The 23,408-nt window shown below is 42.7% G+C and overlaps 1 protein-coding gene across 1 annotated transcript in view; it reads right to left on the bottom strand.

The window, feature by feature from the left end:
* The window catches only part of snd1 (staphylococcal nuclease and tudor domain containing 1), a 1,067,139-nt gene that overhangs the window by 962,501 nt on the left and 81,230 nt on the right, over window positions 1-23,408 (bottom strand). The window lies entirely within an intron of this gene.

Genomic DNA, 23,408 nt, shown 5'->3' with positions numbered 1-23,408 from the left:
CCATTAAAATCTACCTCTGACCAAGTTTTTGGTCACCTGTCCTAATTATAGTGTAGTTTGGTATCAAATTTTGTTTGATAATGCTCCTGTGAAGTTTCGCGACAGGTTTTACTACATTAAGGGTGCTATATAAATGCAAATTATTGTTTTTGTATGTGAAGTGCAATTTTCCTAACCTATATCGATACTGTACACTAACTACCATAGGATTATAGTCTTATTTATGCATTGCAGTACAGAGCTCATGGGAATAGACAACCCAACTAGATAGAAAAGACAAATTCACTGTTGCTGACCAGTGCCGCTGGCTACCAAATCCCCCGACCATCTCTCCCAAACCAAGTCACTAGAGAATGACATGTTTGACAACAGGCAAAGTTAGAGTCGTCAACTTGCTGAGTAGTTTACCAGTTTTTTTTCTCTTCTGAAGGCTAACTATTTTTTTTTGAAAGAAAGAATGATTCAACATTCTCTGAAGAACAGCAGGTGCAGAACAGTCCAACTCAGCAAAAATGACAGTACGAAGCATGTAAGCCAGGAAGAACTCCAGTTGAAACGACATGAAATGCTTTTAACATAGAAAATTCACAGATCGGTCTGAAATTAATGCACTTCTTGATTGTAACCTGGACAGACAGCGATTTATTTCTGCCCTATGCAGAATGTTTCAAAGCAAAGCAAAATAAAAAAAAACACTTGAGGTGTCAATGCTGGTCAGAAAAATCATGCAATTCTCTTAAAATGCAAAAAAAAACCTCCTGATTTGTCAATGTCAGCAGCTGAAACATGGTGATAAATCATGGAAGGAAATTCAATGATCACTGCCAATAACTAATCTGCACTAAATACAGCTTTTGAAGATATTAAAAAAAGACATTAGGTGGTTTATATGTTGAAATATTAGTGTTGTCCACAGTCTGATAGCATAATGGCACCCAATTAGTCACAGTTAGCCAATAAACTTTAATGTTGCGTTATAAAACCTCCTGTCCGATGCTCTTAATCTATCACCTTAAATTACACCCAGCATAAGTGACAGACCCGCAACCATCCTAGTTCAAAATGCCCTCCTCCTCAGATATGTATTTATAAGTACAAAATACACAATTATGTTGTACCACTTGGTTGGTTTAAAAAAAAGCTATCAAGTGGCAAAGCGAGAACATTTCATTCGTAACTCTTGTGATTGCAGCAATGGAGAAGCAAGCAAGATAACACCCCACTACTCCAAACAAATCATTGCATAGGATTACATAGGATCTACGGCACTGCAATAGGCCATTCGCCCAACCAATCCATGCCGTCGTTTATGCTCCAGTTGAGCCTCCTCCCATCTTTCTTCATCTAATTCTGTCAACATAACCCTCTATTTCCTTCTCCCTCATATGCTTATCTAGCCTCCCCTTAAATGCATCTACACTAGTTGTCTCAACTATTCCGTGGTAGCGAGTTCCACATTCTCACCACTCTCTGGGTAAAGAAGTTTCTTCTGAACTCCCCATTTGATTTCTTCCCAACTATCTTATATTCATGGCCTCTAGTTATGCTCTTCCCCACAAGTGGATACATTCTGTCTGTATCCACTCTATCAAAACCTTTCATAACTTTAAAGACCTCTATTAGATCACCCTCAGCCTTTTCATTTCAAGAGAGCAGAGACCCAGCCTGTTCATCCTTTCCTGATCGATATATTTTGGCATTTCTGGCAGCACCCTTGTAAATCTTCTCTGCACCCACTCCAGTGCCTCTATGTCCTTTTTATAATATGCCGACCAGAATTGTATGGAGTACTGCAAATGTGGTCTGACCAAGGTTCGATATAAGTTTAGCATAACTTCTGTACTATTCTATGCCTCTATAGAAAGAAACCCTTGTGCTTGGTTTGCTTTTTTAAAAAATAGCCGTTTTAACCTATGTCGCTACTTTTAGTGATTTGTGTATTTGTACTCAGATCCCTTTGCTCCTCTACCCCACCCAGACTCCCACTCTTCAAGTAAGTGACCTCCCTATTCTTCCTATCAAAATGTACGACCTCACATTTATCAGTGTTGAATTTAATTTGCCAATATGCCCATTTTGCAAAATTATGTCCTCCTGTAATTTTTTTGTAGTCCTCCTCAGTATTGATTATCTCCTCCAATTGGGAGTCATCTGCAAATTTAGGAGGTGTTTTTGATTCCAAAGTCTAAATCGTTAATATAAAGTGTGTATATAAGTAGTCCCAGCACTGATCCTTGTGGAATACCACTACCCACCTTCTGCCACTGTGAATAACTACCCTTTACTCCCACTCTGCTTTCTGTCTTGAAGCCAGCCAGCTACTTGTCCTCTGACTCCGCATTCTCTGACCTTATTCATTCGTCGATTATGAGGTACCTTATCAAAGGCCTTTCAAAAATCTTGATATATTACATTTGCTGAATCAATCTCAGTAATAGCGGGGTGCTAACTGCAAAGCTCACCATTTAACAAGGCGCAACTAAAAGCATAAACCATTATGGCCCTTTAAATGCAAGTTTTACAAAGGAAAGTACAGATGAAGGAGATTGTTCAGTACAGCTAGTTCTTCCTTGCATAGAAAGCATAGTTTTAGCTAAGAGTTGTCCAGGTCCTTCTGGAGTCCCTTAGCCGCATCAGACTCTACCGCCTGCCCTAGTTTAGCAGCTGTCTTCCATCAGTGCTTTGCTTAGTCTTGAAAACTGGAACACCACTTGCACCATACAGGCTACCAATAGATTACAGCCAATTGGACAGAAGTTGGAAACCAATACAAGTGCCAGTTGTGCAGACAGCTCAACCGCAATCACAGGAGTGTGACCTTCTGAATCCCATTCTAGTGGTTTATGGATGAGAACAGTACACATACACACTAGACATGCTTAACCAGGACTCCAGAGATTCAATTTCCTACATGTTCCAGAATCCAAACAGAACTCCCTTTCAAAACAGCTCTCTCAATTATATCCTCTTCCCTACCATCATCCTATTTAAATCTGAGTTACACCCTTTCCAGGTTTTATTTTAATTTATTCTCGGGGCGTGGGCATCGTTGGCAAGGTCAGTATTGATTTCCCATCCCTAGTTGCCCTCGAGAAGGTAGTGGCAAACCTTCTCGAACCGCTGCAGTTCGTGAGGGGAAAGTGGTTCCACAGAGCTGTTAGGTAAGGAGTTCCAGGATTTTGACCCAGCTACAATGAAAGAACGGCCGATGTATGTCCAAGTTAGGATGGAACTTGGAGGTGATGGTGTTGCCGTGTCCGTGATGCTCTTGTTGTTCTAGGTCATGATGGTCACTGGTTTGAAGAAGCCTTTGCGAGTTGCTGCAGTGCATCCTATAGATAATGCACACTGCAGCCACAGTACGACAAAGGTGGAGGCAGTGAATAAGGTGCTGGGGTGCTAATTAAGCAGGCTGCTTTGTCCTGGATGGTGTCGAGCTTCTGGAATGTTTTTGCAGCTGTAACCCATCCAGGCAAAAGGAAAGTATTCCAGTGCACTCCTGACTTGTAGGTGGTGGAGTGGCTTTGGGGAGCCAGGGGGTGGAGCCATTCACCACAGAATACCCCGCCTCTGATCTGCTCAAGCAGCCACGGCATTCACATGGTTGGTCCAGTTAAGTTTCTGGTCAATGGTAACCTCAGGATGGTGATGGTGGGGGATTTGCCGATTGTAATTCCACAGATTGTCCTGGGGGAGGTGGTTATGCCCAACACGTGTGTAGCACAAATAATACTGGCTGCTCACCCCAAGCCTGGATGTTGTCCAGGTGTTGCTGCATGCAGGCACGGACTGCTTCATTATCTGAGGAACTGCAAATGGAGTTGAACACTGCACAATCAGCAGTAAACAGCCCTACTTCTGATCTGGTCATAATATTCTCTCAATAATGGGTGAACCAAAATTATACGCAATACTCAAATTGCATCCTTACCAATGCCTGTCTGTATAGGTTCGTTACCTCCATTTGCTGCTGCATTCAATGCTCCTATACATAAACTGCAGTCAATGGATCATAAAAAAGGCTGCAAATAAGGCCTGCAAAATTTGTGCAATGACCTTTGCAGAATTAGTGTTATTCTATGTAACAGTACATTCTGTGCCCAAACAATGACAGATGGGTGTTTAGTAGATGAGATTCGTGTAGTGTTAAATTTACACATGCTAATGAAGTTGGTATGAGAAAATACTGATCTAAATAAAGGGCAACTCCCCTACTGCAGTGCGGCCTGAAACACTCCTACCACTGCCATTACCTCAGAAGTCACTCCTCATACTCTTTTAGTCCTTTCTAGCCTGCTGCACACAACACCTGTATACTTGAAGTAATTTAAAAATAAAGTATTTTATGCAATAGTTTATGCATCAACTTCCACTGACAGCAACGTCCAATTAACGCACGGTACACGCTGCCTGTGGGATGCTCTTGAAATGAGTCGTTCGTCACGGTCAACAGAATAAAAAATAGCCATCAATTGAATCTGCGTGGGTTTTAAAGTTGTATGAATATAAATATATTGCTCTGTATAAATGTAGAGAAGGTGGAGGCTATTTCAAAAATGGCAACCTGGCTTTTGCACTACTGACTTCCAGATGGATGTTTGGTGGCGATAAACAACTTCTTCTGTGAATCAAACAAACTGGAAATGGCTGGAACTATCTGGAATTCACCATGGAGACCAGGAACATGAAAAGCAAAATGGTACCTGCATGCCTCCAGTATGCAGGGGAGGGGACTCTACAGGAAAGGCTAAACATGTAGACAGTGTGTGTGCTGGAACATGTTAGAGCATGTATAAAAACAATCACTGCTGTCCAAACAGCTGCAGACCCTGTCAAACAAGCAAAGCAGTAAAGGCCAAGCTGCTCAGAGTATCTGCATGAAGCCTGCTCCACACGGCCAATGTCAATACTATGCAGTGTATTCATCAGAATCTCAGCAAAGCATAACTTTTACAGTGTGTACTATGGGAAACCAAGCAACACAATTACAAACTTTGTTCTTCGAAAGCTTACATTGTCTCGAGAATTTTTTGAGCTGTATAGCACCAGGGTGGGAAACTGGTGGTTACAGATCTTTCTGGACTAGTGACAGAGGAGCTTAACACAAGAAGCCCACAACGTTCAAGTGTTCTGGCTTAAAATCTGATACTTATCTCTCCCTATAGAGCATTTGCAATAAAAAAAAATGAATAAGCCGAACAGCAACACTCTCTTCATGATCAGCTGATTGCAATACTAAAGTCTGTCTTTATATAGGGCCTTTAACGTAGAAAAATATCCCTAGGCACAAGGAAAAATAGGCAGAGCTAAAGAGGACCACCAAAATCCGAGTCATTGGGGTGGGTTTAAAGGAGTGTGTTAATGAGGTAAGCGAACAAGCAGACGGAATTAAGAAATGAAATTCCAGAGAGTGGGGCCTAGGCTACTGAAGTCACAGCCATCAGTGGCGGGATGAAAGGGAGCGGGTCTCTCAAAGATAAAGTGGTGCTTCTCTCCAGGTCTCCAACCAGGAAGTCACACTGCTTTAAAACTGAGCAGAGTCACATACGGTACACACTTAAAATGGTGCAGGCTGATGCAGTTTGGCCCAAGAAACTGCACTGTACATTTTACAAGGAAACTGCTGGGGCTGTACATCAAATCAGCTAGGATTTTGGAGGGGAAAAACCTGCTTTATTTGTAGAATTCCATACAAATGTGACATTTTATTGACTGTGAAGAGAGGACAACAGAGTAAGCCTAAATATAGGTTTATGGTGCCCTGCAGGTCGCACTCTGACCAAACGTTTGGACAGGTACACGTCAGCAAAAGATAGATAAATACACTGCTGCTCAAGCAAGCAGAAAGCTGCTGTAGCCAGGTAGAACGGAGATCGAGATAGCGTCTCGTCAGTGCTGCCAACAGCTATTGTGTTCAGATTAGGTTTTTTGAAAAGCATTTAACAAGACAACAACATTGGATCAGTATGACAAACCAAATACAGCGACATTGTAGCAAAGGTTTATAACTTAGCATTCTGCATTGGGAATTCGTGTTTGGAAACCCAAATATACAAGATGCAGTTTGAGACTTTCAGACTTTTAAGTGGTAATGTCTGTGTAATGGGGCATTTTAATTTCCCAGGCATTCAATGGTGATCCATCTAGTATTGAAGGACAGGACAGCTGAAAGATTTGTAGGTGTAATAAATGATTGCTCACAACCATGTTTTATTCAGAAACAAAATAGGGGTAATCAGGTACTCTATTTAATTTTTAAGTAGGAACCCTGACACAGCTTTAGACTTCGCTGTGATGCGTGTGGAGAGACTTGGGCAAAACTGACCACAATATATACTTTTACATTCAAAAAAAGGAGTTCAGGAGAACAAAGATAGATATTAAGTGATGCATTCATAATAAAGGTTGAAACTGAGTACTGTGTGCAATGAGCAAGTGTGACCTTAGCTCCTTTAATAAGACTCCAGAGTGCAGGTACCTCGTGGGTGACCTGCTTATATAATGTGCTCCCAAGGGATGCTGGGATCCCTTGGACTCCAAAAGGTAGGCCCTCTAGTGGTAGAGAGATACAGGTTGCAAGGGGTTAAATACATAACATTAAGCTCAGCTGAAGGCAAGGAAAACTGCTATCAGAGCAGCCAAAAAGTCACTGGAGAAGACAGCTCCAGGTATAGTTTAAAAAAAAATCTTGTTTAGCTAGGCTAGAAGTCAGAGGATTAAGGAGCAAGGATTCCTCAGGGCAGATTCAGCTGGACGTCCAGGATACAACAGAGATTTTAAGTGGCTACTTTCCATCAGTCTTCACTCCAGTACACGACACTCAAGTTATCAATGTAACCTTGTACAGTTGACTCTGAAGTTGCTAGTGTCAAAATGGACGCACATTTTCGTCCTGAATAGAATAAAGGGTCTCAGAACAGATTGAGCTGCTGAACCCATGACATTCACCCCAAGATGGGGATCAAAATAAAGAGATGTGCTCAGCAAGTACTTGCTCATATATCACTAGAGTTCAGGAATGCTCCCATGGAGGGAGGCCTATGTGATGCCAATACTCAAAAGGGCAACAAGTCATAACCAGGAAATTACAGGCAAGTTACGAAAGGGCCGAGAAGCACTGTATTATCACCTTAACAGAAACACTCACCAGCAACAGAATAGGCCTGCTGGAAAAGTAGGCCATGTCTTGCCAACCTGGTTGAATCTTTTGAGGAAGTTCTTACGTTGGTAACGTTGGCAGCCTACATCCAACGTTTTTACTATTCCTACAGGTATTTTCTCCAATTACTTTTCGGTTGCTCCGACAGTTTTTGCTGCCTTCAACTAAGCTTTATATGTCTCTGTTGATGACATCGACCTGGATTTTCAAAAAGCTTGACAAGGCTCCACACAATAGGCTACTTAAGATAGAGCCTTGTGGGATTGATGGACAGACCTTCGGCTGGATATGGAATTGGTTGTATTCTTATCGGCAGAGGGTTGCCATTGATGGTAATGGTTCTGCATGGCTACTAGTTGAGGATCACACTCACAGGATTACTCTTCACAATCTTTATTAATGGACTGAAGAGACTTGTTGGGGAAATGTCTGCAAACAATGATAGATTTGTGTGGGTATTAGATCCCTAGATGAGACACAGATCACAAGGAGATCTAGATGCAATGGGGTACAGGGTCCAGAGTCTGGCAGTTGTATATTAATATAGGTAAATGTAGTGTTATACACATGACTCCAGCCAATATCACGCATGTGCAAACTACACAGGATTGCAAATTTAAGACTGTTGTGGGAGAAAACCCTATGTTTATAGTACATGAATCGCTTAAGGTTCACAAAGAGTGCCCAGAGACTATAGCAAAAGCAAATACATTAGGATGCATTGCTCGGACAATCCAAAACAAAGGAAAAAACACTAATCTGCCCTTGTACAAGACCTTAGTTAGGTCTCATCTAGAATACAGTGTCCAGATTTGGTCCCCTCACATGGTAGATGTTAAGAGGCCCTGGAAAAGGTTGAGAGGAGGGCCACTAGATTGATACCTACTTTAAAGGTTCTTCGTTGCCATGACTGGCTGACAGCGCTGGGTCTTTTTACTCTAGCAAAGCACAGACTTTGAGGAGATTTGATTGAGATCTTTAAAAAGCAAAATGATTAGATAGGCTATTTTATTTAGATAAGTTAGGAAGGACGTGGAGATATGCATACAAGTTGTGCAAGTACAGAATTGCATTGGATATCAGGAGGTTTTTTTTGCTCAGAGTTCAATTTGGAACAAGCCGCTGGCTCATGGAAGGAGTGTGGATTCTCTTCAAGCGTTCAAAAAGGAGCTAGTTGACTTTCAAACTGTGGCTGACATCACTGCTCACAAAAGGTAGGTGGGGTACTGGGCAAAGTGTCTCCCAGTTACCGGGGTCTCCTACATCTTGCTGGATTGACTTCAGGGATTGGAAAATAATTTCCTAGATTGTTTTCTCCCTGATTTGGCCTAGAGTTTTATTCTCTCTGCCTCTCCTGGCAACTTCCACTACATTACGGCTCCACAGGTAACGGCAACCCTCCAGCAAGTCATCCAAGCGGCCATTCGTAATGTGTGAATATAGACAATGAGTATCAGCACAGAGAGGTGGGAAGCACAATACAGGTAAACCCAATCTTGTACTCCAGACATCCCCACACTGGCATCCTCCAGCAACAGATCAATAAAAGGCAATTTATCTTCTGCTTTACTCAAAAGGTATTGGCACCAACGTAATCACCAGATGGCAGTAATATCAGTTTAACATTACAGCTAAGTTATTAATCACACTGTCCCATGGAGTATTTGACAGGTCGCTATTCATCTCTATAAACCTTCAGTTGCTCCACAACTAAGTATTTACCCAGCACCCTTTTAAGAATGGTAATATAAGAACAGAAGAAATAGGAACAGGAGTACGCCATACGGCCCCTCGAGCTGCTCCGCCATTCAATAAAATCATGGCTGATCTGATCATGGACTCAGCTCCACTTCTCCGCCCGCTCCCCATAACCCCTTATCATTTAAGAAACTGTCTATCTGTGTCTTAAATTTATTCAATGTCCCAGCTTCCACAGCTCTCTAAGGCAACGAATTCCACAGATTTACAACCCTAAGAAAATTTCTCCTCATCTCTGTTTTAATTGGGCGACCCTTTATTCTAAGATCATGCCCTCTAGTTCTAGCCTCCCCCATCAGTGATAACACAGCATTAACTGCTTTTGATTGATTGGGTACGTCCATGTCATTGCAATGCAAAATGGTGGTTATATGGTCTGAAAACTGCTATAACTTAGTGATAGCCAGTCTCAACAGTAGTTTCAAAGCAGAATCCTGCTTCACTCACTTTCATGTATATTTTAAGTGTATACTTTTTATAGCTTCAAAGTAAAATTCCAGGGGAAATTAAACAGCCTGATTAAATATTTACATGTTTACACCCACTGCCCTCAGCTGGCATTTCACAACTTGTGGGCTGAGACATGATGGATAACACGTCAGAAAACCACATTTAACAATCTCCCAGTCCGTCCTCACTCAACAGCACTTTCTTGCGCTGCTGGAAATGGATGGAACACTATTGACCAGAGAGAATTATTAAGTAATGGACTACAGAAAACGACCATAAAATTATACAGCATTCTGGGTGCTTTTCACTTATCTTATGGCACTGATTTATGCTGGGATATGGGTCCCCAAGAACCCTTCATTACTTCAGAGTCCCTTATGAGTGAGCTGAGGCAGTGAGCATTGCGAGCTTATTTTCATACTCTATCTTCCCTTTATCATTTTTTTAGTTGGTCTTTGCTGGCGTTTGAAAATTTCCCAATCCTCTGGCCTCCCACTAGTCTTGGTCACATTGTATGCCCTTGTTTTCAATTTGATACCATCCCTTACTTCCTTAGTTAGTCACAGATGGTTATCCCTTCTCTTACACTTTCCTTCTCATTGGGTTACATTCCAGGCCAACTGTGATGCCCTGACCACCCTACTTGGGATCAGGTAACACAGCACAGACCAGAGTTTGAACCCAGAAGCTTCCTGGTGAGAATGGATCATGTCTACCCAAGATAGAGCACATTCCAGCTATCCACAGACAGGAGAAAATATATCACCACTGGAATAAAACATCTCCTTAACTTGACAAACCAGGGTCCTAAGCTTAAATAAAGGAGACTACAAAGGTATGAGGGCAGAGTTGGCTAAAGTGGACTGGGAAAATAGACTAAAGTATGGGACGGTTGATGAGCAGTGGCAAACATTTAAGGAGATATTTAATAACTCACAACAAAAATATATCCCAATGAGAAGGAAAGACTAACAGAAGGGATAACCATCCGTGGCTAACTAAGAAAATAAGGTACGGTATCAAATTGAAAACAAGGGCATACAATGTGGCCAAGACTATTGGGAAGCCTAAGGATTGGGTAATTTTCAAAAGCCAGCAAAGAACAACTAAAAAAATGATAGAAGGAAGATAGATTATGAAAGTAAACTAGCATAAAATAGAAAAACAGATACTTAAAAAGGAAAAGAGTGGCTAAAGTAAATGTTGGTCCCCTAGAGGATGAGACTGGGGAATTAATAATGGAGAACAGGGAAATAGCAGGAAACTGTGTCATTGGGAAAATGCTGGAGTCCATTATTAAGGAAGCAGTAGCAGGACATTTGGAAAAGCATGATTCAATCAAGCAGAGTCAGCATGGTTTTATGAAAGGGAAATCATGTTTGACAAATTTGCTGGAGTTCTTTGAGGATGTAACAAGCAGGGTGGATAAGGGGGAACCAGTGGATGTGGTGTATTTGGATTTCCAGAAGGCATTCGATAAGGTGCCACATAAAAGGTTACTGCACAAGATAAAAGCTCACGGGGCTGAGGGCAATATATTAGCATGGATAGAGGATTGGCTAACTAACAGAAAACAGAGAGTCGAGATAAATGGGTCATTTTCCGGTTGGCAGAAATAATAGAAAAGCAAATGATCATTTAAATGGGGAAAAATTGCAAAATGTTGCAGTACAGAGGGACTTGGGGGTCCTTGTGCATGAAACACAAAAAGTGAGTATGCAGACAGATACAGCAAGTAATCAGGAAGGCAAATGGAATGATGACCTTTATTGCAAGGGGGATCGAGTATAAAAGCAGAGAAGTCCTGCTGCAACTGTATAGGGTGGGTATTGGTGAGGCCACACCTGGATGCGTACAGTTTTGTTCTCCGTATTAAGGAAGGATATACTTGCATTGGAGGCTGTTCAGAGAAGGTTCACTAGGTTGATTCCGGAGATGAGGGGATTGACTTATGAAGATAGGTTGAGCCGATACACATTGGAGTTCAGAAGAATGAGAGGTGATCTTATCGAAATATATGATAATGAGGGATAACGACAAGGTAAATGCAGAGAGGATATTTCCACTGATAGGAGAAACTAAAACTAGGGGACATAATCTTAGAATAAGGGGCCGCCCATTTAAAACTGAAATGAGGAGAAATGTCTTAATTTCTTCAGAGGATTGTAAATCGATGGAATTCTCTGCCCCAGAGAGCTGAGCAGAGTGAGGTCATTGAATATATTTAAGGCGGAGATAGACAGATTTTTGAGCGATAAGGGAGTAAAGGCTTATGGGGAGTGGGCAGGGAAGTGGAAGTGAGTCCATGATCAGATCAGCCATGATCTTATTGAATGGCAGAGCAGGCTCGAGGGGCTAAATGACCTACTCGTATTTCTTATGTTCTTATGACTATTCTCAAAAAAAAGTAAAGCAACAGCTCATCAGTAAGTGATGTGTACTCTTTTAAAATCAGCTTTCCCTCCAGTGGAGGGGCTCTATTTTAGATCTCAACATATAAAAAGCAGATAACCACTCTGCTTATGAGAGACCAGTTCCTCTTGGGGCAGCAGAGATGACAAATTTCACTACTAGCCACTGCTGAACTTTGCTGTCCAACTTCCCACAGTCAGCATCCAGGAGAAGGCCAGACACCAATACTGAAATATAGAAAATCTCACGGCTGTAAGGGACCAGAGGTCCATCTACTTCACCGTCCCACTGTCCTAGTCATTGTATCTGGTCTGCTTAGCTTGAGGAATCACTAATATGGTTGGCTGTTCCGATATAGGAAAGGAATAACTAGAGTCATCATCTCCATTTTGTCTTTTCAGAATGTCAGGAAGGGGGGTGAAATAAACAGTTCAGCTTGGCTCAGTTGGTAGCGACTTTAGAAGAAGTCAGATGGTTGAGAGTACAAGACCCATTTCCTGGACTTCATAACGTAAGCTGGCAGTCCAACACAGTGTGCCACACTGGAGGGCCCACCCTTTGGCTAACATGTTAAAACCAAGGCAATGTCTGCCTGTTCCAGTAGTTCAGGCAGATGTTAAAGGTTTCATGGCACTATGAAGAGTGGGGAGTTCTGCCTGGCCTGCATTCTTCCTTCAACCATCACCAAAAAATACATGAACTGGCCATTCATCTAATGTTTGGAGTCTCGCCATGCACAAAATGGCTGAAGCACCTGTCGACAAGGTCACTGCATTTGAAAACAATGTGATCAACTATTGGTGGCTGAGTCTTCAGCTGCCAAGGCCCCAAGCTCGAAATCCCTTTCTAAACCATTCTGCCTCTCTCTCTTCCTTTAAGATACTCCTTAAAACCTATTCTGCCCCAATTTGTCCTTGTGTGGCTCAGTATCAAATTTGTGCAAACACTCCTGTGAAGCGGCATGGAATGTTTTACTATGTTAAAGGTGCTATATAGATACAAGTTGTTGTAATGTGAGATATTTGCAACATACAAGGCACTATATAAAATGCAAAGTATCGTATCGCCTCCAGCTCTCTAAAACCTCCTTAAATGGCTGCCAAGTTACGACCACATCGAACCCAGTAGGTTGAGATATTTCAAACCGTGTTAGTTGTCCAGCTAACAAAATACATCACAGCCCGCATTCACTTACCCAACTCTCAAAATATTGACAAATGGGTTCAATGTTCTTGTTTAAAATGTTATTGATTAAAAAGTTATAAATCAGTGAAGCTCCAAATTTTAGTCTGTGTGCACACACGTCCACCCCCCTACCAGGTCACAGACTTGCATTCAATCTAAAGTTAATTCCCTGTACTTGCATCTATCACACCCATCCCCCAACTCCGCCCCCACCCCCACCCCACACAACCCCTCTAGTCTTGCAGCTCCTTGCTGGGGCACAAACAGCAATTATTCACCCAATACTTTAGCAGGTTGGCTGCAGTGAGCTGACTGTGATCCTGTCCTTGCCCAGTGTTGACAAAGAATGTCTGCTGGATAATAATGAGTGACAACGCCGGCTGATTGTCCAAACACCCCCACCCCACACCTTCCACTCACACCCCCTCTCAAAACCCCAGGCCACAAGTGCTAGCTGCTGCAACTCTTAAAAGAACAGCTTCAAAAAACATACTGCAACCACCTCAAATGGCTCAGTGTGCAACTGCACTGCGTGATGAGACACTAAACCACAGATTGATCCCTGGTCTGTGTTGAGTTATCCGATCTCAACCCTAGGATCTACAATTAGCCGCAGCACAAGTAGGCTAGAAGGATTAAAATGAAGTCAGGCAGGATTCCCATTTCCAAATGGCTCTCCAGTGACCCCTGCTGGAAAATACATGCATGTGGACAACTGACGAGGCCAGGATCGAGCTCAAATCCACCGTACTCTGTGGCGAAACAGTCTCACCAACATACCATCCAGGCTCTCAGAATGGCAACTTGAGTGAAATATCGGAGGATAACCAATGCCTTCAGAAGAGGGAAGAAATAAAAGGAGGAAGCCACTGAGCACACTGTTTAAAGAACATTTATGCTGCCTTGATACACCCGTATGATAGCCCACATAGAATCTTACTGCACAGAAGCAAGCCATTCAGCCCACTGTGCTTATGCCCCAGGAAATGGAGAAAAGACTGAGTCATATTTGACACAATTTTCCCCAATTACCATCTCTTTTAAGGGAGGTGTAACTGTACAAATGGAGCTCCGCAGTCCAATTCATTCAAATATGTACTGGAGGGAATCTTGCAGTTACCTTCAGCTCAACAGCACCCTCTAGTGACAGTACAGAGTTATACTGAGGATCCATTTTACTTTATTCCAAAGTTATTTGATGCAAGTTGCTCTAAAATTGCAGTATTGAGGTCTGCTGGTGCAGCCCCTGATCCAAACATCACTGCACAGATTGCAGTGCTTTATTTTCTTTCTCTTGATCTCAGCCTGTGACATCACCAATTCTGCGCCACACAAGTCAAACAAACGGCTAAACCAATACACAAAGACTAATTCACAGCACGTGCTTCAGTCACCAATGGTGTCCCACCAGAAATGCCACAGGCATAAGGAAAGCTCTTCCCGACTGCAGTGTCCCAGAACTAGGCCAGAATAAAAAAGTCACCCCCAAGCCACATTCATGCATTGTGAAGGGCCAATGTCACAGCAGGTCAAGTCATTCACCTGCTATTCGCCCCAGGATGTTGCAGTGACCCAAGGGGGAATGGGTTTTTTTATAAAAAAAGAGCTTTGCCCTGAAAGAATTCCCCCTCCCCATTTGTTAAATTGAGAGAATTCTCCAAATATTGTAATGAACCAAATGAAGAGCATCAGAGAAACACCCAGGACTTCATCTTTGAGTCAGAAGGTTGTGGGTTCAAGTCCCTCTCTGGCAAGTTAAGAACAAAATCCAAGCGGACACTCCAGTGCAGTACTGAGGAAATGCAGCACTGTCAGAGGCACTATCTTTCCACAACAGACATGGGCTAAATGGCCTCCGTCTGTGCTGCATTATTCTATGATTACACATTCTTCTGTGAAGAATGGAAGTCAAATATCTTAACTTCTTGCATCAAAAGTATATGTAATTATTTTGAAGAGCACTAACTTGTGTAGGCAAACTTAGAAGCCATTTTGCATACACCAGGATCCCCAGCAAGGTGTACAATCAGCTTTTATTTGGTAGAGTTGGAGATGGAAAAAATTAATGTGCTGAGGATACCAGGAGAACACCCTGCTCTTCTCTACAGTGCCATGACACAGTTAACATCCACTTGAATCAGTAGAACAGGTTTAACGTCTCATGCAGAGTGGCATCTCCCATTATGCAGCATAGAAACATAGAAACATAGAAAATAGGTGCAGGAGTAGGCCATTCAATGAGTTCATGGCTGAACATTCAACTTCAGTACCCCATTCCTGCTTTCTCGCCATACCCCTTGATCCCCCTAGTAGTAAGGACCTCATCTAACTCCTTTTTGAATATATTTAGTGAATTGGCCTCAACAACTTTCTGTGGTAGAGAATTCCACAGGTTCACCACTCTCTGGGTGAAGAAGTTCCTCCGCATCTCGGTCCTAAATGGCTTACCCCTTATCCTTAGACTGTGACCTCTGGTTCTGGACTTCCCCAACATTGGGAACATTCTTCCTGCATCTAACCTGTCTAACCCCGTCAGAATTTTAAATGTTTCTATGAGGTCCCCTCTCATTCTTCTGAACTCCAGTGAATACAAGCCCAGTTGATCCAGTCTTTCTTGATAGGTCAGTCCCGCCATCCCGGGAATCAGTCTGGTGAACCTTCGCTGCACTCCCTCAATAGCAAGAATGTCCTTCCTCAGGTTAGGAGACCAAAACTGTACACAATACTCCAGGTGTGGCCTCACCAATGCCCTGTACAACTGTAGCAACACCTCCCTGCCCCTGTACTCAAATCCCCTTGCTATGAAGGCCAACATGCCATTTGCTTTCTTAACCGCCTGCTGCACCTGCATGCCAACCTTCAATGACTGATGTACCATGACACCCAGGTCTCGTTGCACCTCCCCTTTTCCTAATCTGTCACCATTCAGATAATAGTCTGTCTCTCTGTTTTTACCACCAAAGTGGATAACCTCACATTTATCCACATTATACTTCATCTGCCATGCATTTGCCCACTCACCTAACCTATCCAAGTCGCTCTGCAGCCTCACAGCATCCTCCTCGCAGCTCACACTGCCACCCAACTTAGTGTCATCCGCAAATTTGGAGATACTACATTTAATCCCCTCATCTAAATCATTAATGTACAGTGTAAACAGCTGGGGCCCCAGCACAGAACCTTGCGGTACCCCACTAGTCACTGCCTGCCATTCTGAAAAGTACCCATTTACTCCTACTCTTTGCTTCCTGTCTGACAACCAGTTCTCAATCCATGTCAGTACACTACCCCCAATCCCATGTGCTCTAACTTTGCACATCAATCTCTTGTGTGGGACCTTGTCGAACGCCTTCTGAAAGTCCAAATATACCACATCAACTGGTTCTCCCTTATCCACTCTACTGGAAACATCCTCAAAAAATTCCAGAAGATTTGTCAAGCATGATTTCCCTTTCACAAATCCATGCTGACTTGGACCTATCATGTCACCTCTTTCCAAATGCACTGCTATGACATCCTTAATAATTGATTCCATCATTTTACCCACTACCGATGTCAGGCTGACCGGTCTATAATTCCCTGTTTTCTCTCTCCCTCCTTTTTCAAAAAGTGGGGTTACATTGGCTACCCTCCACTCCATAGGAACTGATCCAGAGTCAATGGAATGTTGGAAAATGACTGTCAACGCATCCACTATTTCCAAGGCCACCTCCTTAAGTACTCTGGGATGCAGTCCATCAGGCCCTGGGGATTTATCGGCCTTCAATCCCATCAATTTCCCCAACACAATTTCCCGGCTAATAAGGATTTCCCTCAGTTCCTCCTCCTTACTAGACCCCCCGACCCCTTTTATAACCGGAAGGTTGTTCGTGTTCTCCTTCGTGAATACCGAACCAAAGTACTTGTTCAATTGGTCCGCCATTTCTTTGTTCCCCGTTATGACTTCCCCTGATTCTGACTGCAGGGGACCTACGTTTGTCTTTACTAACCTTTTTCTCTTTACATATCTATAGAAACTTTTGCAATCCGTCTTAATGTTCCCTGCAAGCTTCTTCTCATACTCCATTTACCCTGCCCTAATCAAACCCTTTGTCCTCCTCTGCTGAGTTCTAAATTTCTCCCAGTCCCCAGGTTCGCTGCTATTTCTGGCCAATTTGTATGCCACTTCCTTGGCTTTAATACTGTCCCTGATTTCCCTTGATAGCCACGGTTGAGCCACCTTCCCTTTTTTATTTTTATGCCAGACAGGAATGTACAATTGTTGTAGTTCATCCATGCGGTCTCTAAATGTCTGCCATTGCCCATCCACAGTCAACCCCTTAAGTATCATTCGCCAATCCATCCCAGCCAATTCACGCCTCATACCTTCAAAGTTAGCCTTCTTTAAGTTCTGGACCATGGTCTCTGAATTAACTGTTTCATTCTCCATCCCAATGCAGAATTCCACCATATTATGGTCACTCTTCCCCAAGGGGCCTCGCACAACGAGATTGCTAATTAATCCTCTCTCATTACATAACACCCAGTCTAAGATGGCCTCCCCCCTAGTTGGTTCCTCGACATATTGGTCTAAAAAAACATCCCTTATGCACTCCAGAAAATCCTCCTCCACCGTATTGCTTCCAGTTTGGTTAGCCCAATCTATGTGCATATTAAAGTCACCCATTATAACTGCTGCACCTTTATTGCATGCACCCCTAATTTCATGTTTGATGCCCTCCCCAACATCACTACTACTGTTTGGAGGTCTGTACACAACTCCCACTAACGTTTTTTGCCCTTTGGTGTTCTGCAGCTCTACCCATATAGATTCCACATCATCCAAGCTAATGTCCTTCCTAACTATTGCCTTAATCTCCTCCTTAACCAGCAATGCTACCCCACCTCCTTTTCCTTTTATTCTATCCTTCCTGAATGTTGAATACCCCTGGATGTTGAGTTCCCAGCCCTGATCATCCTGGAGCCACGTCTCCGTAATCCCAATCACATCATATTTGTTAACATCTATTTGCACAGTTAATTCATCCACCTTATTGCGGATACTCCTTGCATTAAGACACAAAGCCTTTAGGCTTGTTTTTTTAACACCCTCTGTCCTTTTAGAATTTTGCTGTACAATGGCCCTTTTTGTTCTTTGCCTTGGGTTTCTCTGCCCTCCACTTTTCCTCATCTCCTTTCTGTCTTTTGTTTTTGCCTCCTTTTTGTTTCCCTCTATCTCCCTGCATTGGTTCCCATCCCCCTGCCATATTAGTTTAACTCCTCCCCAACAGCACTAGCAAACACTCCCCCGAGGACATTGGTTCCGATTCTGCCCAGGTGCAGACCGTCCGGATTGTACTGGTCCCACCTCCCCCAGATGGCCTAGATGGTGAGCTCACATTCTGGTGTGGGACAAGAAGCCTCATCCCCTGACTGTGCACAGTGTGCTAGCAACTGAGCCAAGCTGACCAATTTAAATCAGCATTGTGATTTCTGAAAGTGTGCTCGTTCCAATTTCATTAGATGTATTCAGTACACAATAACTCAGCAATATTGGACCTGCGCAGTGATCGTTTTTCCCCCATGCGAGTACCCAAAATCTAGCATGGCACTCATACCACCCAAGCGCAAGAGATCATCTCGTGTCGGTTTTCTTTATGCCAGCAACATGCACCAGGTGCTCTGAAAATGCGCACGCAATGCCTTGTGCTGCCATATTTTCTTCTGAATGAATGAAGAGTCTTCTGTCCGGTCTGATCCTTTCAATCAAGAGTAAGCAACAGCTGAAACTGCAATCCATGTAAATTTAAATGTAGAGTACCATAAAGGCCACTCCACCAATTGCAGTGTTAGCAGCTGCATGCTCCCTATTCAGACCAAAGTACATAGTGCGCCACAAGAAGCCACCAACAAACCAGGATATAGCTCAGCTACCTCGCACAAGCTTTTAAACAGGGGTCCATGAAGGGATCTGAAGTAGTCAGATTTCTACCTGCCTGGAGATGGACATAACTTGCATCATGAGCAGTCACAAATTCTATATTCTACCTATTTTCTGTATTTATTGACTTAATAGAACATTACTTCTGGTACATTATGCACACATGAGCCAAGTCAACACGGTTTATGAATGGGAAATTGTGTTTGACAAATCTATTAAGAGGTTTTTTTGAGAGTTTAACTACCAGGGTAGGCAAGAGGAAACTACTGGATTTTGGATTTTGGATTTTCAGAAGGCATTCGGTAAGGTGCCACACAAGAGGTCGTTGCACAAGATTAAGACATGGGATAGGGGGCAATACATGCAGGAATAAACTGATCATTTTCAGAATGGCAGGCTCTAACTAGTAGAGTGCTGTAAGGATCATGGCTTGGGGCTCAATTATTTACAATCTACATCAATGACTTAGATGAGGTGACCGAGTGCAGTATATCCATTTTTGCTGATAGAAAGCTAGGTGGGAAAGTTAGCTGTGAGGAGGCCGTAAAGAGGTTGCAACGGGATAACCAGTTAAGTGACTGGGCAAGAAGGTGGTAGATGTTTATAAGGTGGGGAAATGTGAAATTATCCACTTTGGTAGGAAGAAAGGAAAAGCAGAATATTTTATAAAAGGAAAGACGAGGAAATGTTGCTATTCAGAGGGATTTGGGGTTCTTGCACACAAATGACATCACATTAACATGCAGGTATAACAAGCAATTAGGAAGGCAAATGGTATGTTGGCCTTTATTGCAAGGGGGTTGGAGAAGAGCAAGGAAGTCTTGCTGCAATTATGTAAGGCTTTGGGAGACCACACCTTAAGTACTGTGCACAGTTTTGATCTTCTTACCCAAGGAAGGATATACATGCCTTAGAGAGGGTACAACAAAAGTTCACTAGATTGATTCCTGGGACGAGAGGGCTGTCCTATGAGGAGAGGAGTAGAATGGGCCGATATTCTCGAGTTTCGAAGAAAGAGAGCCGATTTCATTTAAATGTATAAAATTCTTCCAGGGCTAGACAGGGTAGATGCTGAGAAGTTGTTTCCCCTGGCTGGGGAGTCTCGAACTGGGGGTTAGTCTCAGAATAAGAGGTTGGTCATTTAGGACTGAGATGATGAGAATTTTTCGCTCAAAGGGTTGTGAATCTTTAGAATTCGCTATCCCAGAAGGCTGTGGATGCTCAGTCGTTGAGTATATTCAACAGAGAGAGATTTCTGGGCACTAAGGGAATCAAGAGATAGCGGGGAAAAGAGCATGGAAATGGAGTTGATGTAGAAGTTCAACTATGATCCTATTGAATGGCAGAGGTAGCTCGAGGGGCCGTATAGCCTACTCCTGCTCCTATTTATGTCATATCTGCAACAACAGCACTTTTCCTTTGGATAGTTGATACTGCCTCGTTTGGAAATGAGAACAAGGGGGGTCTTGGGGATGTCAATATTTGGAGAGATGGTGGTCAGGGCCTGCTTATAATATGGTTGAGAATCAGTGTAGTTACACTAAAAAAAAATAGAAGTTGGGTCCTCTGCATTGGTTTTCAGAACAACTGAAATTTGAATCTTGCAACCCTGTAATTTCTGTCAAGATTCAATGTCCCTGGATTGAGAAATGGATCTCTCAAGTCAATATGCATGTGCTTTTTAAAAAAAAAATGGGGAGTGGGGGGAGAAGGGAGAGAGAGAGAGAGAGAGAGAGCGCAGGTAACGAAGAGAACCCAGATGGTGATTATCTATAAAAGCTCAGTAATACTCCAAGCTAATTCCCTATCTCCGATCACCTATTGGGTAATCAGCACCAACCAGTTCCAGGATGGTTACTTTGGATGATGGCGATAACAGCTAACCACAATAGTTTTCAGTTACAGCCAAGCTCAGCTCAGTTTGAAATCCAAACAAGCAGACGCCACCCTGAAATTGTACGTTTGCTTCCTGTAAACACATTTCTATCTTTTTAAAAGAAGGGTTTGAAAACGTATCTATCCAGACACACGTTCAGGGGTCATCTATCTCAGACAGAAAGCAGGCAAGATTCCAAGATCCATTTCTCAATCCACAATCATTTGATCTCGACAGAAATAACATGGTCACAAGATTCACACTTCACTAGCTAGCAAGTTCTTTTGATGGTTAGCTCACAGGGACCAGCCTGTATATTTTTTTAAATACAAGGATTCCCAGACACGTTTAAGCAGGTCTTGCAAGCAAAACCTTACAAATCCAGTGTCAAGAGAAGAACTCTCTGTACATTTTACATCGTGAAGAAAAACAGACTGGCTAAAAGCAGTTATCAAAACTTAGATTGGAGATTAATGCAAAGGTTTGATTAAATAAAACTGAAAATTACGCAAAGCCATTTACAGAATCAGCACTCAGATCCAGCCTTCATTTCTGGCTGCTCATGGCTGGGTGAAGTGATGCATGGCATTAGATTGCTCCCCATGAACTGTAGTTTCAGTTCATGCTCCCCATGAACTGAAACTGCAGTGTATTGCAATAACCTGGGATAGTGCAAGAGTTTATCATGAGCTACACAGCAGGTATGCCAATTCACATTAACAGCTGTGAGGTGGTGAGCACTTAGTAGCACAAGACAAGACCGTTGGCTGAGCTTTTGTTGTTGCTGGTTAACATGTAGGAATTCCACCACAGCTCACTTCAGAAAGATGGATAATCTGTACATTTTGTGTAATAAGTTAAACTACGAAACAGCTTATTCCACAAATAATGCTTTTACAGAAGCAAGGAATAAAATGCATCAGCAAAAAGTAGAATTCGAGCACCAGTTCACAAAGGGTTAAACAAACAAACCAGTCAGAGAGCCATTGAAAATCTCCTTGCAGAACTGGAGATTTTAAAGAAATACTTTGCACAGCAAGGACGATGGTGATTCCAAGAACAGTGGTGATTCCTGAGGCAAGCAACAGCAGACCTTCTTTCCAGGTTACTAAGAAACTGAAGTACACATTGGCTCCCAGTCCAGCAACTCCGATTTAAAATGTGTCATCCGTGTTTACAAATCCCTCCATAGCCCCCCTATCTCTATTACCTCCTCCAGCCCAACAACCCTCAGATCTCTGCGCTCATCCAATTCTGGCCTCTTGTGCACCCACAATTTTAATCACTCGACTTATTGGTGGCCGTGCTTTCAGCTTTCTAGATCGTAAGGTCTGGAATTTGCTCACTAACCCTCTTTCTCCTTCAAGATGCTGCTTAAAACCAACCTCTTTGGCCATGCTTTTGGTCACATGTCCCAATAGCTCCCTATGTGGCTCAGTGTCAAACTTTGTTTGATAATTCTCCTTGGGACTTATTACATGCAAAGGCGCTATACAAATGCAAGTTGTTGTTCAAAAAGATGGATGCCCATGGATTATACGTCTGTTTTCTTCCTGCACCTCATGGCCATACAAAACTGATCTGCCGATGCACGGAATAAGTAGAATTTTTATATTATAAAACCCTTTGAATATAGGTGCTGACAACACAGTGAGTTGATGCAAATTGTTGATATACTATTTCTGCATTTTAGGCACTGGATACAATCTGATGACAGATTGCGTTTAATGTTACATTCATCCGTAACAACTTTGCAATGAAAATAATTGCATATTGATATTTTGCTCCCAGAGTTCTTGTCGACGCCTCACCTCCTCAGCCAATTGTTTGGGCCTTTAAATGAACGTGTAACTACCACTGAGTCTGATGTTTTGAGGCTGAATTTAAATTAAGACACAGTAAAATAAAAAAATATAATGGTATGGGTGACATTCAATTTTCTTTACAAAGGAAAAAATATCCCACAATAAAGACCAGGAACTTCTACACTTAGCACAAAGAGCGTAATGTGTTGCCGAGGAGATCCTCGAGGCAGTGAAATCGCAGCTTGCGTGGATCTGAGCAATAACAAGTCAGTTGCTACAACAAATCACTTGCCCTACCCACTGATTCAAAAATTGGAGAAATGGCACCTAAACATTAGGCCCTGTTAGGGCATCACTCAAGTCATGGAATATTACTGGGTTCAAGGAGCCAAGGCTGTGTTGAGACTCAACAGCCACCCAATTTGTGTTTAAGCAATTTCCGCTGATGATGTGGGACTGAGTCACACATGCCAGAAGATTCTAGGTTGTTGAATTAGCTAAGCTTAGGAAAGCAACAATTTGGTTCTGTGCCCTGGGATTGGAGGGGTGCAGAACAGAGAGATAAAAACAGCCAGGACTGCTGCTCACAATTGCTAGTCATTGATTCTTGCTGCAAAATACATGTGGGGATGATAGGCAAGTACCAGATGAGTTGGGCTGCGATGCCTACCATAGTTAAATAGTCTTCTTACATTTACTGCTCAAGGCTTATGAAGGATTCCTATTTAGACACGGTATGGAATGGTAGCCCAGCAGAGGTCAATGTTTTCAGGGGTAACGGGGCAAAAATAAAGTTTAAACAGAAGCAGTGCACCATATCAGAGGTTTGAAGTTGCAAGTCTC

This window comes from Pristiophorus japonicus, chromosome 13, assembly GCF_044704955.1.
Source record: "Pristiophorus japonicus isolate sPriJap1 chromosome 13, sPriJap1.hap1, whole genome shotgun sequence".
NCBI lineage: Eukaryota > Metazoa > Chordata > Chondrichthyes > Pristiophoridae > Pristiophorus > Pristiophorus japonicus.
Note: the sequence above shows the minus strand (reverse complement) of the source record. Positions and strands in the feature narration are given on the sequence as shown.